Source organism: Lissotriton vulgaris, chromosome 2_2 (assembly GCF_964263255.1).
Source record: "Lissotriton vulgaris chromosome 2_2, aLisVul1.2, whole genome shotgun sequence".
Classification (NCBI taxonomy): Eukaryota; Metazoa; Chordata; class Amphibia; order Caudata; family Salamandridae; genus Lissotriton; species Lissotriton vulgaris.
The window spans coordinates 9,092,794-9,107,419 of NC_141688.1; positions in this window are offsets into that span (position 1 = coordinate 9,092,794).

A 14,626-nucleotide genomic window follows, 5' to 3' on the forward strand; every position below is an offset into this window, starting at 1 on the left:
TAAGGTTCCTGTTTTCTTCGAGGTCAGAATAAGCAAAGACGAAGAACTATCTAGTAGAAATTGTGATACAAGAGACATTATTGCTAACCCTCAGTTCACTACGGAATAAGGCAGCACAGAGAGCTTCTACAAGTATGTGTACGTTATATATATATATATATATATATATATATAAATATACTTACCACCTATAAAGAAGACCTTCTACTGTTGCATCGTTCTTCATTCACAAGAGAAATAGTGCAAGAAGATTGTTATGCTATATAAAGTTCTGGTGAAGGTAATGGGAAATAGGGTAGCAGGATAAAAGTCAATATTGAAGGGAGGGTTAAGAATAACCAGGTGTCTTGAGTTTCAGGAGCTTCGCTGAAGTCTCAAGTGAAACTCGAACAGAATAAAGCATTCCACTAGAGAACAGCTAGCCACCCAGAAGGTTAAGGTAACCATAGGATAGAAGAGTTTAGAGTTTAGTAAGCAATGTGATAAGAGAAAGTACAAATATATATATTGGTAGTTACTAACTCTTTTAACAGGTAAAGCAAGTAGCTGAAGCAGTACCAACCTTCTGGAAGAAGACGTGGCATGTTTCTCTCTTTTCCAATTCCCCTTTCCCCCCTCCTTGCTGTCAAGATCTATTATATCTGGATAGTGGGGTGTGGGAGTTAGAGGATCAGCATCAGCTCCTGCGGATTCAGCCTTGGAATTCAGGTACTTGACAGATTGAAGTGCCCGAAAACCAAATATCCGCCTGAGCGCGATGGCTGAAGGAATTGATCTCAAGTCTTTAGCCACAGTGTTAGATGGTATTCAAGCCCAGTTAAGTGACACTATGTTAGAAAACCAGGCATTAAAGGAAGAGATAAAGAGGTCAAGTCAGGAAACCCAGTTTTTGCGCAAGAGAATAGACGAATTATCATCCGCTTCCTCAGGGGGTCATAAGGAAAGTAGGTCCCACACTTTCGCCCCAGCTCCTTCTGCAACAGAGTTAACCACTCAGGTAATCCATACCATGTCCCCTACTATACACTTAGCAGCACAAGAGAGGTTTAACGGGGATCCTCATAAGGCTCAAATTTTTCTTACCCAATGCTCTTTGCACTTTCTGTGTAAACCAGTCATATTTAAGGAAGAGCAGTCCAAGGTGGCCTTTATGTTGTCCTATCTGAGCGGGGATGCGGCGGCATGGTCCATGCCTCTTGTAAATAAGGACGATCCTATTCTCTACAATTTTGCTGATTTCAAGAAAGAGTTTCTAAGAATTTTTGATTGTCGGACAGTCTCGCAAACTACTGATAATGAGCTTTTGGATCTCAAACAAGGAAATAGAGACTTGGTGGTGTATTTAGCCCAATTCAACAAGCTCATAGTGGAGACGGATTGGCCGGAGGCGAAGCAAGCTTCCATCTTCTATCGAGGTCTCAAAGATGAATTGAAGGATTGTCTAGCTCAAATACTTAAGCGTCCCACGGAGGTTTCAGCATTAATTGATTTAGTGCTGCAGATTGACCAACGTCAGAGTGAACGGCGAGGTGAAAGATGAAGAGACGTAAAAATCTTTACTCCTCGTTTTGATCGTAGTAAAATTGAAGGTACAAAGTCCAGAGAAGTCCAGTCTGAAGAGGAGCCCATGCAGATTGGTTCTGTTCGGGGGCCTCTCTCTAAGGAAGAGAGAGAAAGAAGACGAGCTGGGAAATGATGTCTGTATTGTGGGGATCTTGGGCACTTTTTGATGGATTGTCTGAAGAAACAAAAGAGCAATATGCCAGTAAAAGACAGGCTTGACCAGTAGGAGGAGTTGCCCTGGTGGAAGCGAAAGAAGAGTCAACTCCAGAGATTCAGTCTGCGGCCAATACTTTACAATCCGCTGTTCCTCATTTGATTGTGTCGGGGAAAATTGAATTTGGAAAGAACTGTCAGAGTGGAATCTCAGTGATGATAGACTCCAGTGCTACCGGAAATGTTTGTGATATTGGATTTGCAAAAGAAATGGGAATTCAATTCATCAAGAAGGAGAGACCCGAACCTGTTCGAGCCGTAGACGGAACCAATCTGTCTTCTGGACCAATTGTTTATGATACTGAGATGATTAGTTCAACTGGTCCAGGTGATCATGTGAGTCTATTGAAATTCAGTCTTATCGACGCTCCTCAATTTCAATTGATTTTAAGATTACCCAGGTTAACGGAACATAATCCGAGGATTGACTGGGCTAAGAGAACGATTTATATGGATTCAGAGTATTGCTCGAAGAATTGTAAACAGGAGAAGATCGAAGTGGTATCAATGTCCTCCTGTTGTTTGTTAGCCAGTTCAGCAACTACCATTTGCTCGGTTACCACTCAAGAAATACCAGTGGAGTACACAGATTTGTCGGCAGTCTTCGATGAGGTGGAAGCGAATAAGTTGCCGCCTCATCGTGACTATGATTGCAGGATCGAGTTGGAACCGGGAGCTTCTTTGCCCTGCAGCCGTATTTATGCGCTGTCAGAGAAAGAGAATCGACATTTAAAGGAATATTTGGATCAGTATTTAGCAAACGGTTTTATTCGACTGTCTAAGTCTTCGGTCTCCTCTCCGCTATTTTTCATCCCTAAGAAGGATGGCAATTTAAGAACTTGCATTGACTATAGAGCCGTGAATTCAGTCACAAAGAAGAATCGGTATCCTTTGCCTCTGATATCGGAATTGCTTGACCAAGTAAAAGGGGCTAAATCTTACACTAAGTTGGACCTGCGTGGTGCATACCACTTGGTTCGAATAGCTGAGGGAGATGAATGAAAGACTGCCTTCCGAACCAGATTGGGGCTATTTGAGTACCAAGTGATGCCTTTTGGGCTTTGTGATGCCCCAGCTGCTTTCCAGCATTTTGTGAATGACGTATTGCATGAGTGCTTCGATCGATTTGCAGTCGTCTACATTGATGACATCCTGATTTTTTCTGAGACTTTACAGGAGCATTTTCAACATGTTCGGTGGATTTTGAAGAAGTTAATGGAACATCAATTATATGTTAAATTGGAGAAGTGTGTGTTTAATTCCAAAAAGGTGGAATTTTTGGGATTTGTACTCTCTCCTGATGGTGTTGCCATGGATGAAGCTAAAGTGAAGGCGATTGAGGATTGGCCTTCATCTTCTACGGTAAAGCAGGTTCAAAGTTTTATCGGGTTTGCCAATTTTTATCAGCGCTTCATTGAAAATTTTTCAGAGAAGGTGGTTCCATTGACAAAGTTATTGAAGAAAGGAGAAAGATTTCTTTGGTCCAGTGAAGCAGAAGACGCCTTCAAGAAATTAAAGAAGCAGTTCATATCTGCTCCGATCCTTCGACATCCTAATCCAGATGAGCCATTCTTTGTGGAAGCCGATGCTTCGAATTTGGCCTTGGGGGAATTCTTTCTCAGCGAGATAAGACCACTGGTCAGCTGCATCCGGTTGCATTTCGGTCTCGTAAGTTGACTCCTGCTGAGTTAAATTACTCCATTGCCGATAAGGAGTTATTGGCTGTGACGGATGCTTTTCGGGAGTGGAGGCATTATTTATTGGGTGCTCGGCACATAGTCACAGTCTATACGGATCATCGAATCCTTCAGTTCCTAAAGTCGGCTAGAACCCTGACGCCTAGGCAGCTACATTGGTCAATATTTTTTGCTGACTATAACTTCATCCTTACTTACAAGCCAGGTTCAAGCAATGGGAAGGCGGATGCATTGTCGCGTCTGGATGTGAAGGATGAAGCTTCTGTGCCACCGACTGAGTTATTCATTCCTGAGGAAAAGATTATTGGATTGATTCAATTTTCTGACATTGAAGAGCGATTGGAACAATGCTATGCCTCCTTAAATCTTGCTGAATGGGTGAGACAAGGAGATTGTCGAGAAATAAAGGCTGGCCGACCTTACGTTCAAGGGAAACTTTTTATTCCTGAAACAGATCTGCAAACTCTGATTATCCAGCACTTTCATGATGATTTGTTGACAGGGCATAAAGGAACAAAAAAGACTTTGGAATTGATTCAACAAAGTTTCTGGTGGCCTCGGATGGACGCTCAGGTGGGACAATATGTGGCCTCTTGTGAACAATGTTTTAAAGGAAAGACACATAGGCAGGCTCCTCAGGGGTTGTTAATGCCGTTGCCGGTCGCTCCTTATCCATGGCACACAGTCTCGATGGATTTTATTGTAGAATTACCATATAGCCAAGGTTATTCAGTCATTTGGGTGGTGGTCGATCACTTCACTAAGATGAGCCATTTTGTTCCTTTACATTCCCTTCCAAATGCTACTCAATTGGCTGCTCTATTCACGCAACACATGGTAAAGATGCATGGCATTCCCAGAGTGGTTATCCCTGATAGGGGACCACAGTTTGTATCTCGTTTCTGGAGATCGTTTTTGAAAGGTCTAAACATTGATTCTCGTTTGTCTTCCAGTTTCCATCCGGATTCTGACGGCCAAACAGAACGAGTAAATCAGGAATTAGAACAGTATCTGCGCTTGTTTTTGATGGATCACGACACTGAGTGGCCTGAAATCCTTTGGGCGCCTGAGTTTGCATATAATAATGCTATTCATTCCAGTACAGGGTTTTCACCATTCTATCTAAATTCTGGGAGACATCCAAACACAATGGTGGGAAGACAGGATTGTGATGTTCCAGCAGTTGAGGAAGTGTTACAGAATTTGCAATCAGTGTATCAACAGGCAACAGTCAATCTCAAGAAAGCTAAGGCCTCCTATAAGAAATATGCAGATAAAAAGAGACGTCCTAGCCCCAGGTATGAATCAGGAGAGGAAGTTTGGGTTTCTACAAGTAATTTGAGATTGAAGGGGAACAGAAAGTTTCAGCCTAAATATATAGGTCCCTTCCTTGTAGAACCAGTAATAAATCCAGTAAGTGTGAAATTACAGCTTCCCCAGAAATACAAGATTCATTCAGTGTTTCATGTTTCCTTGTTAAGGAAGAGTCCACCCAATTTGAGACGAAAGGGACCTCCAGATCCAGTGCAGATTCAATCAGATGTGGAGTATAAAATTAAGCAGATTCTGGATTCCAAGATTAGAAGAGGTAGACTATTTTATTTGGTGGATTGGAAAGGCTTTGGTCCAGAGGAGAGAACGTGAGAACCTGCTGATAATGTCCATTCACCTAGATTGGTTAGGGAATTTCATAGGAGACATCCTCAGAAACCCAAGGAAGTGAAGGGAGGAGCTTTGGTGGGGGGTACTGTCAGGACTGGCCTTGCTGACTCCTTTAAAGCCGTTAACACAGTCAATCACCCTGATGTTTCTGGGAAAGTAATGGTCCTGTTAAAACTACTGCGTCATGGTTTAGTTAATTCAATTCCCACACTCGCTAAATGCTGGTCCCGATTGGTACATAAGAATCTGTTGCGGCAGTTGCGCCAGGATTCCAAGATGGCCGCCAGTTGTGCCAAATCGGTTTCCGGTCTAGTGTTGTGCCGATAAACTGCCGCAGCTGTTTTAGTGCGCATTCGGTAAACAAACTGCACACTTCAACTGTCTGTTCTGAGGAAGCGGCTGCAATTCCCTTCAGCGGCGCTTCATATTTCGTGAGTTTGGTTCGTGAGTAGTTTATTCACGAGTACAGTGTTCCTGTTCACCGCGGTTGTGGTGAGTCTGGCATTAGATACTTTCTGGACAATTTATGAGGTCTTGTCAAACCTACTTATTTGAGTCATTAGCTAATTGGAAGAGCATCTCTGAGAGCCAATTCTTAGATTTCTAAGGTTCCTGTTTTCTTCGAGGTCAGAATAAGCAAAGACTAAGAACTATCTAGTAGAAATTGTGATACAAGAGACATTATTGCTAACCCTCAGTTCACTACGGAATAAGGCAACACAGAGAGCTTCTACAAGTATGTGTACTATATATATATATATATATATATATATATATATATATATATATATATATATATATATATATATATATATATATATATATATATATGTATATATAAATATACTTACCACCTATAAAGAAGACCTTCCACTGTTGCATCGTTCTTCATTCACAAGAGAAATAGTGCAAGAAGATTGTTATGCTATATAAAGTTCTGGTGAAGGTAATGGGAACTAGGGTAGCAGGATTACAGTCAATATTGAAGAGAGGGTTAAGAATAACCAGGTGTCTTGTGTTTCAGGAGCTTCGCTGAAGTCTCAAGTGAAACTCGAACAGATTAAGCATTCCACTAGAGAACAGCTAGCCACCCAGAAGGTTAAGGTAACCATAGGATCGAAGAGTATAGAGTTTAGTAAGCAATGTGATAAGAGAAAGTACAAATATATATATTGGTAGTTACTAACTCTTTTAACAGGTAAAGCAAGTAGCTGAAGCAGTACCAACCTTCTGGAAGAAGACGTGGCGTGTTTCTCTCTTTTCCAATTCCCCTTTCCCCCCTCCTTGCTGTCAAGATTTATTTATTTATTTATTTATTTCGATTGATATAGCGCGTAATCACCCTGGGGTCTCTAAGCGCTATTAGATCTGGATAGTGGGGTGTGGGAGTTAGAGGATCAGCATCAGCTCCCCGGATTCAGCCTTGGAACTCAGGTACTTAACAGTTACCTCTTCCCATTGGCTACATGTGCACGGACCGTCACGGTCACACGTCTGCAACCGCATGTGCGTGCTTCCACGACGGTTCATCATTTGAAAAAATACAATCAGTGGCGTCGCCACGGCGGTGCACGCATTCCGCGGGGGCGGTGCAGGCCAACACATACTTTTGAATATGAAAATCAAAATGGCAGTTGATACCCCCCTTACAGTCACATTGCAGAACCCACCGTAGACCGGCCGGTTCAGGCCAGTCACCCACCGCCGGATGGTGGCCGGTCACCCACCGCCGGTCCAGGCTGGTCACCCTCCGCCGGTCCAGGCCAGTCACCCACCACCGGTCACCCACCGCAGGGCCCGGCCAGTCACCCACCGCCGGGTGGTGGCCGGTCATCCACTGCCGGTCCAGGCCAGTCACCCACCGCCGGGTGGTGGCTGGTCACCCACCGCCGGTCCAGGCCAGTCACCCACCGCCGGGTGGTTGACCGGCCTGGATTGGCAGTGGGTGACCGGCCTGGACTGGCGGTGGGTGACCGGCCACCACCTGGCGGTGGGTGACCGGCCTGGACCAGCAGTGGGTGACCAGCCACCACCCGGCGGTGGGTGACCGGCCACCACCCGGCAGTGGGTGACCGGCCTGGACCGGCGGTGGGTGACTGGCCTGTATGGCGGTGGGTGACCGGCCTGGACTGGTGGTGGGTGACCGGCCTGGACCGGCGGTGGGTGACCGGCCTGGACCGGCGGTGGGTGACCGGCCTGGACCGGCGGTGGGTGACCAGCCTGGACCAGCAGTGGGTGACCGGCCTGGACCGGCGGTGGGTGACCGGCCAGGACCGGTAGTGGGTGACCGGCCAGGACCGGTAGTGGGTGACCGGCCACCACCCAGCGGTGGGTGACTGGCCTGGACCGGCCGGTCTACGGTGGGTTCTGCAATGTGACTGTAAGGGTGGGTATCAACTGCCATTTCGATTTTCATATTCAAAAGTATGTGTTGGCCTGCACCGCCCCCGCGGAATGCGTGCACCGCCATGGCGACGCCACTGATTGTATTTTTTCAAATGATGCACCGTCGCGGAAGCGCGCACATGCGGTTGCCGATGTGTGACCGTGACGGTCCGTGCACATGTAGCCAATTGGAAGAGGTAACGCGGGGCACGTATGCGCATTCAAAAATAGCAGAAGCCGTGCACCGCCATGGTGACGCCACTGATTGTATTTTTTCAAATGATGCACTGTCGCGGTAGTCCGCACATGTGTTATGAGGGATGTGACCGTGATGGTACTTGGCCAAACAGCATATGTCATGCACAATATCATGAACAACGATCATCTTCTGTGTAGGTGGAAGGCGTCCACACATGGCATATATACACACACTACATGTCTCCGCACACATGTAATGCTGATAGTTGTACATGTGTGTTAGGACATGTACAGAATACTGCAACAATTAGGATGTGCAGGCAATGGCCCATGGCCACGTGTGTATTTCATATCCTCTTTTTTTCATGTGTGGTCATAATATTAACCTTGCCAGTGGTTAACTATGGCTATTGATGTGCACCCAATTTGCAACACATGTGCATGTCGACGTGTTGACGTCTTGGTTTTGCGTACACACGTTTAAACTTATACACATCTACACAGTACATCAAGGGTTTCTAACCACATTCAGAAGCTGTTGTCAGTGTGTGGTTTGTGTGTGCAAGTAACAATGATGGGGGTATACATGCATTCAGTGTATGCGTATGTGTTGCCTGTTGTGTGCCCATGCATGTCATGTGAGGATGCTCAGCATTGTAGGTGTGGTCATTGGTGCATGAAGAAAAGGAGGGTGTGTTCCATGTTTGTATTGTGTGTGCACTTGCATGTGTGTCTGTGGTGATGCTTGTCCACATTTGGGTCCTCAGTCATGTGTTGTTGGCAGTTCTTTAGACATGTGTGGACATTACATTGGACATGTTTGCACACATGATGTTGTTTGTGGCTGAACATTGTTTTTGTAGTAATCTGTATTGCATGAAATATTGGTCACGTCACACATATGATCATTGTCGGCAACATGTCTTATTTGTATTGTGTTGGTCAACATGTGATAGAGTGGAACAGCTATGCGTTGTTTTTTTTTTTTTTTAAATTTTTGAAAACCTTTATTCGTGCATATTAAAAGAACAAATACGGGCCTACAACCTTCAGGCCGGCCACGGTACAATCAAGCACTGATACAAACATTACGGCCCCTTTGCTTCAACGATCAAAAGTATCAACAATGTATGAACAATACACAGGAGAGACCCTCGACGCCAGGGGGAGGAGAAGTGAAGGTTAATTTTAAAGTTTTTTAAAGCAATTTTATCAGGGAAAAAGTCAGTGAAGAGTGAGAACCAAGGAGATTCGAGTCCGCACGATATCTTCACCACATGGGAGAGCGGCAGCATCATCAAAACAGCAATGGAAGTAAAGTCTCAGGCAGTGAGGCAATGCAGTTCTACAACAGGATAGTCACATCAGCAATTACGCACCCCTCCAATGCCGCCCTCACTCAGACAGCCCACACCCGGACCCAGAATCGAAACAAGTATAGCGCAGAAACATAAAAGAGAAAAAAAAAAAGGCCCATAGAACTAATTAGAAAGGTAATTTACCCCCCCACCCTACACCAATGCGGAGTCTACGGCCTGCCCCCCCCCCCCCAGCATAGTGCCTGTCGCCCAATAAACCCGAAATATAGACAAGAAAGAGAGTAAGAATAGAAGAAAGAAAGATAAGAAAAACATTACACCTATGATAAAGGGGGTAAGAAAAGAATAGGACTATTCTAATCTAAACTCCCAAAAAGAAGAAAGTGGGGAGGAGCCTACGTATCCTCTGAACGCTCTGAACCCTCGGCCATATATGGCTCCCACACACTGAAAACCACTGCACCAAAAGCGGTCGTGTAAAAATGAATTGTCACAACATTAAAGATGAAGGAAGACCAATCGCGACGAACGCGCACAACATATACATACAGTTCCAGCCCCAGTCTAGCCCATCCGTGAAACCATAGCGATATAAAGCAGTCTAGCCCTGGCCCGATCGCGGGCTCGAGATTAGGTCAGCCCCTACTTGAAGGCCCCGCATCCCGTGCAGACAAAGACAATATGGCCGCCTGGAAGAAGATGGTGAAGTAGGATCACAAAATGGCCACCGACCACCCGCAGAAGTCCTTTTGTCCACCACATAAAGTCCCAAGTTGGCCTTTAAAGTACAGGAGTTCCACAGGGAAGAAGACGGAGGACACTGTAAACGAGTCCTCGAGGATGTTAGGTGCTGCCAAGCTGGATACTCTTGCAGACGCGGTGAGGCGGGCAACAATGAAACAGGCAGCAATAAACGTGGAAACAAAGTATCCGCAGTTGAGCTGGAGAGCGGTTGATCCCGGGTGCCGGGGAGGCCAGTTGCGGGCACCAGTGTAGCACGGTCCCATGCAGTTATAATGTCCCCGCAGGAGGACAAGGGCACTGGCAGACCCGCGCCGTGTTGGTGACAAACGGAGCGCTCACGACCCGCAGCCGACAGCATGGAGTCAAACCGTTCACTTAGCGCCTGCAAGCCAGCGCACATTTGTAGACGAAAGTCCCGTAGGACAGCCAGAACGGATCCGCATGTCAGTGGAGGCTGCACCCCCATATCGGCAGCACTCCGGGGCGGCACTGTGGAGCTGGTGTCTGGTGGAGGGAGGGCGAAGCAAGTAGCGGGCAAGACCGGGGTATCACCCCCCAGCCGCGGGCAGGCAAACAACGCCATGTTTACTGCCGGACGGTACAAAGGCCAGGGGGGGGGTCGCAGCAAGGAGTCAGTTCTCCCCAGGTCTGTGCCGCCACAGGGAACGCCAACAGTCGCCACCCTTCCCTCAGGTGCCCTTTGCAGCCAGCTAGATAGTAGAAGAAGGGGGTCCGCAGTCTCCCACAGCGCGGTCCGCAAATCGGGCAGGAGACCCGTGTCACCGGGGCTTACCGTGCAGCCCCAGCCCTTCAGGCGTAGGGTGCAGGAGGTGTCTGGCCGTCTCCTCTCAGGCACAGCTGGCGGCAGTCCGTGGTGTAGGGTGAGGTCGGGACCACGCGGCTCAGGTTGGCGCTAGCGGGTCCGGTGACTGCGGAGCTTCCTGGGGGCCAGCAAAGGCAACGATGGAGCAGGGGTCCAGGGCGGGGAACAAAAGCACCAAGAACTCCGGCATCCGGGCAGGCAGACACTTCGGGGAAGCGGCGGCGTGGACAGCGCGTCGTCGCACACGTTTCACCTCGAGAAACGGCGAGGATAGTAGTCAGGATGATATTACGGGGCCAAGGGCCGACGGAGCCGGGCGCTCAAGCGTCTGCTCCGGTCGCCATCTTGGCTCCTCCCCTCCAGCTATGCGTTGTTGGTAAATTGAAATCTACTCCCATCTACTCCCACACAAGAGGGCTCCAAATGTGCATCGCCCATACACTGTGCTAGAGGACATGGTTGACGAGGAGGTGATCCGAACATTCCGGCTTGATCGACATAGATTGCTGGAGCTTGTAGACCAATTGTCACCTCATCTGCAGCCACGAAGAACATATCCTGGAGCTAATATACCCACAGCAAAGGTGATGGCGGCACTTCACTTCTTTGCAACTGGCACCTTCCAGTACACAGTTGGACATGCCGGGGGGATGTCACAATCCATGTTCAGCATGGTACTGCGGGATGTTCTGAATGCCATGATGCTTTACAAGGATGATTACATCCATTTTCCACGGCCGGCAGTGTTGGCAGCAGTCAAAGGTGACTTCTATGCCCTGGCACAGATACCACACGTAGTGGGTTCCATTGATGGCACCCATATCAGCGTCATTCCATCCCAGGCACGTGAGCCTGTATATCGCAATCGGAAGCACTACCATTCGATCAACGTGCAGGTGGTGTGCCTGGCTGACAACATCATATCCCATGTGTGTGCCAGATTTCCAGGCTCCGCACATGACTCCCACATCCTGCGGAGCAGCATTGTCCCCCAACTGATGGCTAATCTGCGTCCAGAACGTGCGTGGCTTGTAGGTGAGTATGCTGTGGGGACAGTTGTGTTTTATGTGTGGCATGGTGTACCCACCAATCCTGGTTATGATATTTGTGTCTGTCATCCCCCCACATGGGCGACTCTGCGTACCCAAACCGGCCGTGGCTGCTGAGTCCCATACGTAATCCTACTACAGCTGGTGAAATGCGTTACAATGATGCCCATGGAAGGACACGTCAAGTGGTGGAAAGTACTTTTGGACTGCTGAAGTCTAGGTTTCGCTGCCTGGATAAAACCGGAGGGGCCCTACCATACTCACCAGGCAAAGTGTACAACATCGTGATTGCCTGCTGCATGCTCCACAACCTGGACTTGCGCAATAACATTGAACTGATCATGGACCCTGAAGACCAACAAGTTGCTTGGCCTCCCATCCCACCCATATCGACTGATGAGGATAGTGGTGAGGAAGAAGGTGTGGACCAGAGGCGTCAGCTCATTGATCGCTATTTTCCTTGAATGTGAGTAACTACCTCTTGTGCAGGTTGACAATGCGTGATGTATGTTTGCTGGTGGAGTGTGGATGTGGTGTGCCTATGCTGCCTGTTCTGGTATGTTCTGTTTGCAAATGTGTGTGGTAGATTGTGTACATGCAAAGCTCCCTAATGTGTGTCCTTTGATCCACTGAATTGGTGATGAGTGTGGTTTGTGGGATGCTGCAGTACATTGTGTTGTGATGGGTGTCAATCACTTTCCTGACCTGTGTTTGTTGTCTCTCATTATCCCTAGGTCACTCCCACAGAGGCATGATTATCAACAACATTGATCCCTGCACCTGGTATCGTCTGATTCTAAGACAATCATGTGATTAATACATGGAGGCCACACATCATTGAGTGTTTACGTGATATTTATTAACAGGTTGAGGATTGATGTTGGTGGATATTTACAAGGAAGTGTTGGGGGGTGAGAGTTGAAGGTCATGGCAGATGAAAACACCGGGGGGACACCAAATTGTGTGATGTCCAGCTAGTCCAACAGACGTGTGCCAATACTTGGCATTGTGGGGCAGGATAGTTGGCAGAGTGAATGGCAGGCTCAGGCAAGGGTGAAGTCATTGGCGGCCCCTCTTAGAGCGGGTAGATGGTGCATTTCCACTACTCTCACCTGGTTCCAGCCTCGGACGACCCCTCTGTCTTGGTGCCGGAGCGGAGACGGCTGTGGGGGCAGGTTGGTCAGGGGCCACCTCCCTGTCCATGGGCTCAGGTGTGGGTGGCGGTGGTGTTGGTGACCGGTCCCGCTAGGCACTTGGGTGAGGGGGTGGTGGTGTGGCGCGGGATAACCAGTCCCTCCACAGAGCAGTTTGCTGGCCCATGAGGTCCACAATTTGGCCTATGCGGGTATCAATGGACCGCAACAGATGACTGCTCTCTTGTGAGACTTGGTGGGCACGATCGGACTGTGCCTGCAACCGCTCATAGGAGGCATGGACTCTGGCGATGACATCAAGGGTTTCGGTGCCAGGATGGGGTGGGTGTCCTTCCCCACCTTGCCGGACAACTGCACTCCTGGTTGTGAGCTGTGCCCTCACCTGTGTCCTCTCCCGTCCACTCTCCCTCCTTGCCTGTGATGTCGATGGCCCATCATCGGGCGATGGGTCAGGCAGGGTGGCACAGGCAGGAGTGGTGGTGGTGGCTGCACAGCTCACAATGGCAGGTGTTGGTGTAGTGACACAGGCCAAGGTGGTGGAGGCAGGGATGTCCTGGGAGCTTGATGGCCCTGGGAGTCTGCTTGGGCCCGCATCGTCCTCTGCACCCGAGCTGGCAATGGGATCGTCCCCAGAGAGTCCGTGCTGTGAGTGGGGCGACTGGTGCTGGCAGTTGCTGCTTTCGCCAGTCAAGTTGCGATCACCTGAGGGACAAGATTTTCATGATCAATGCTGTGGACATGACATGTTTTTGGTACCAATATTACAAATCACTAACCTCTCACACATACCCCACCACACTCCCTGTGGACATGGGGGCCTGTTAGGAGTTGTAGTACTAGTCTCTCACACACCCCACCCACCACCACCCTCCCTGTGAACATGGGGGCCTGTTGGGAGTTGTGGTGCTAGTCTCTCACATACCCCACCCACCACCACCCTCCCTGTGGACATGGGGGCCTGTTGGGAGTTGTAGTGCTAGTCTTTCACACACCCCACCCACCTCTCACACACACCCCACCACCCTCCCTGTGGACATGGGGGCCTGTTTGGAGTTGTGGTCCTAGTCTCTCACACACCCCACCCACCACCACCCTCCCTGTGGACATGGGGGCCTGTTGGGAGTTGTGGTGCTAGTCTTTCACACACCCCACCCACCACCACCCTCCCTGTGGACATGGGGGCCTGTTGGGAGTTGTGGTGCTAGTCTTTCATACACCCCACCCACTCCCACCCTCCCTGTGGACATGGGGGCCTGTTGGGAGTTGTAGTGCTAGTCTTTCACACACCCCACCCACCACCACCCTCCCTGCGGACATGGGAGCCTGTTGGGAGTTGTAGTGCTACTCTCTCACACACCCCACCCACCACCACCCTCCCTGTGGACATGGGGGCCTGTTGGGAGTTGTAGTGCTGGGTGCTTTCACAACATGCATGGCTGGATACGTATGAGGCAACATTTGTGTTTGGTCATGGTGGGTGCATTTGAGCACAAGCCTTCACATTTTGGTGACTATGTGGGCCACATGCATGGATTGGAGCCTGGGAGATGTATCTTGTCAGTTGTGAAAGGCAGACCATGTTGTTGTGATAGTGGTGCTTGGTTTGTACTTACCAGCCTCTTGCCCCTCTTCGATTCCTTCCAGGCTCTCAGGGTGCAGTATGCCCAGCACCTTCTCCTCCCATTCTGCATATGGTATGGGCTCCGGGGGAGTGCCGCCAGTGTGGTGTGCCCGCAGGTGGTTCTTTGCCCTGATGCCTTTCACCCTTGTCTTGAGGTCGTGCCACCGCCTCTGGATGTCGTGTTTGGTTCGTGGCACG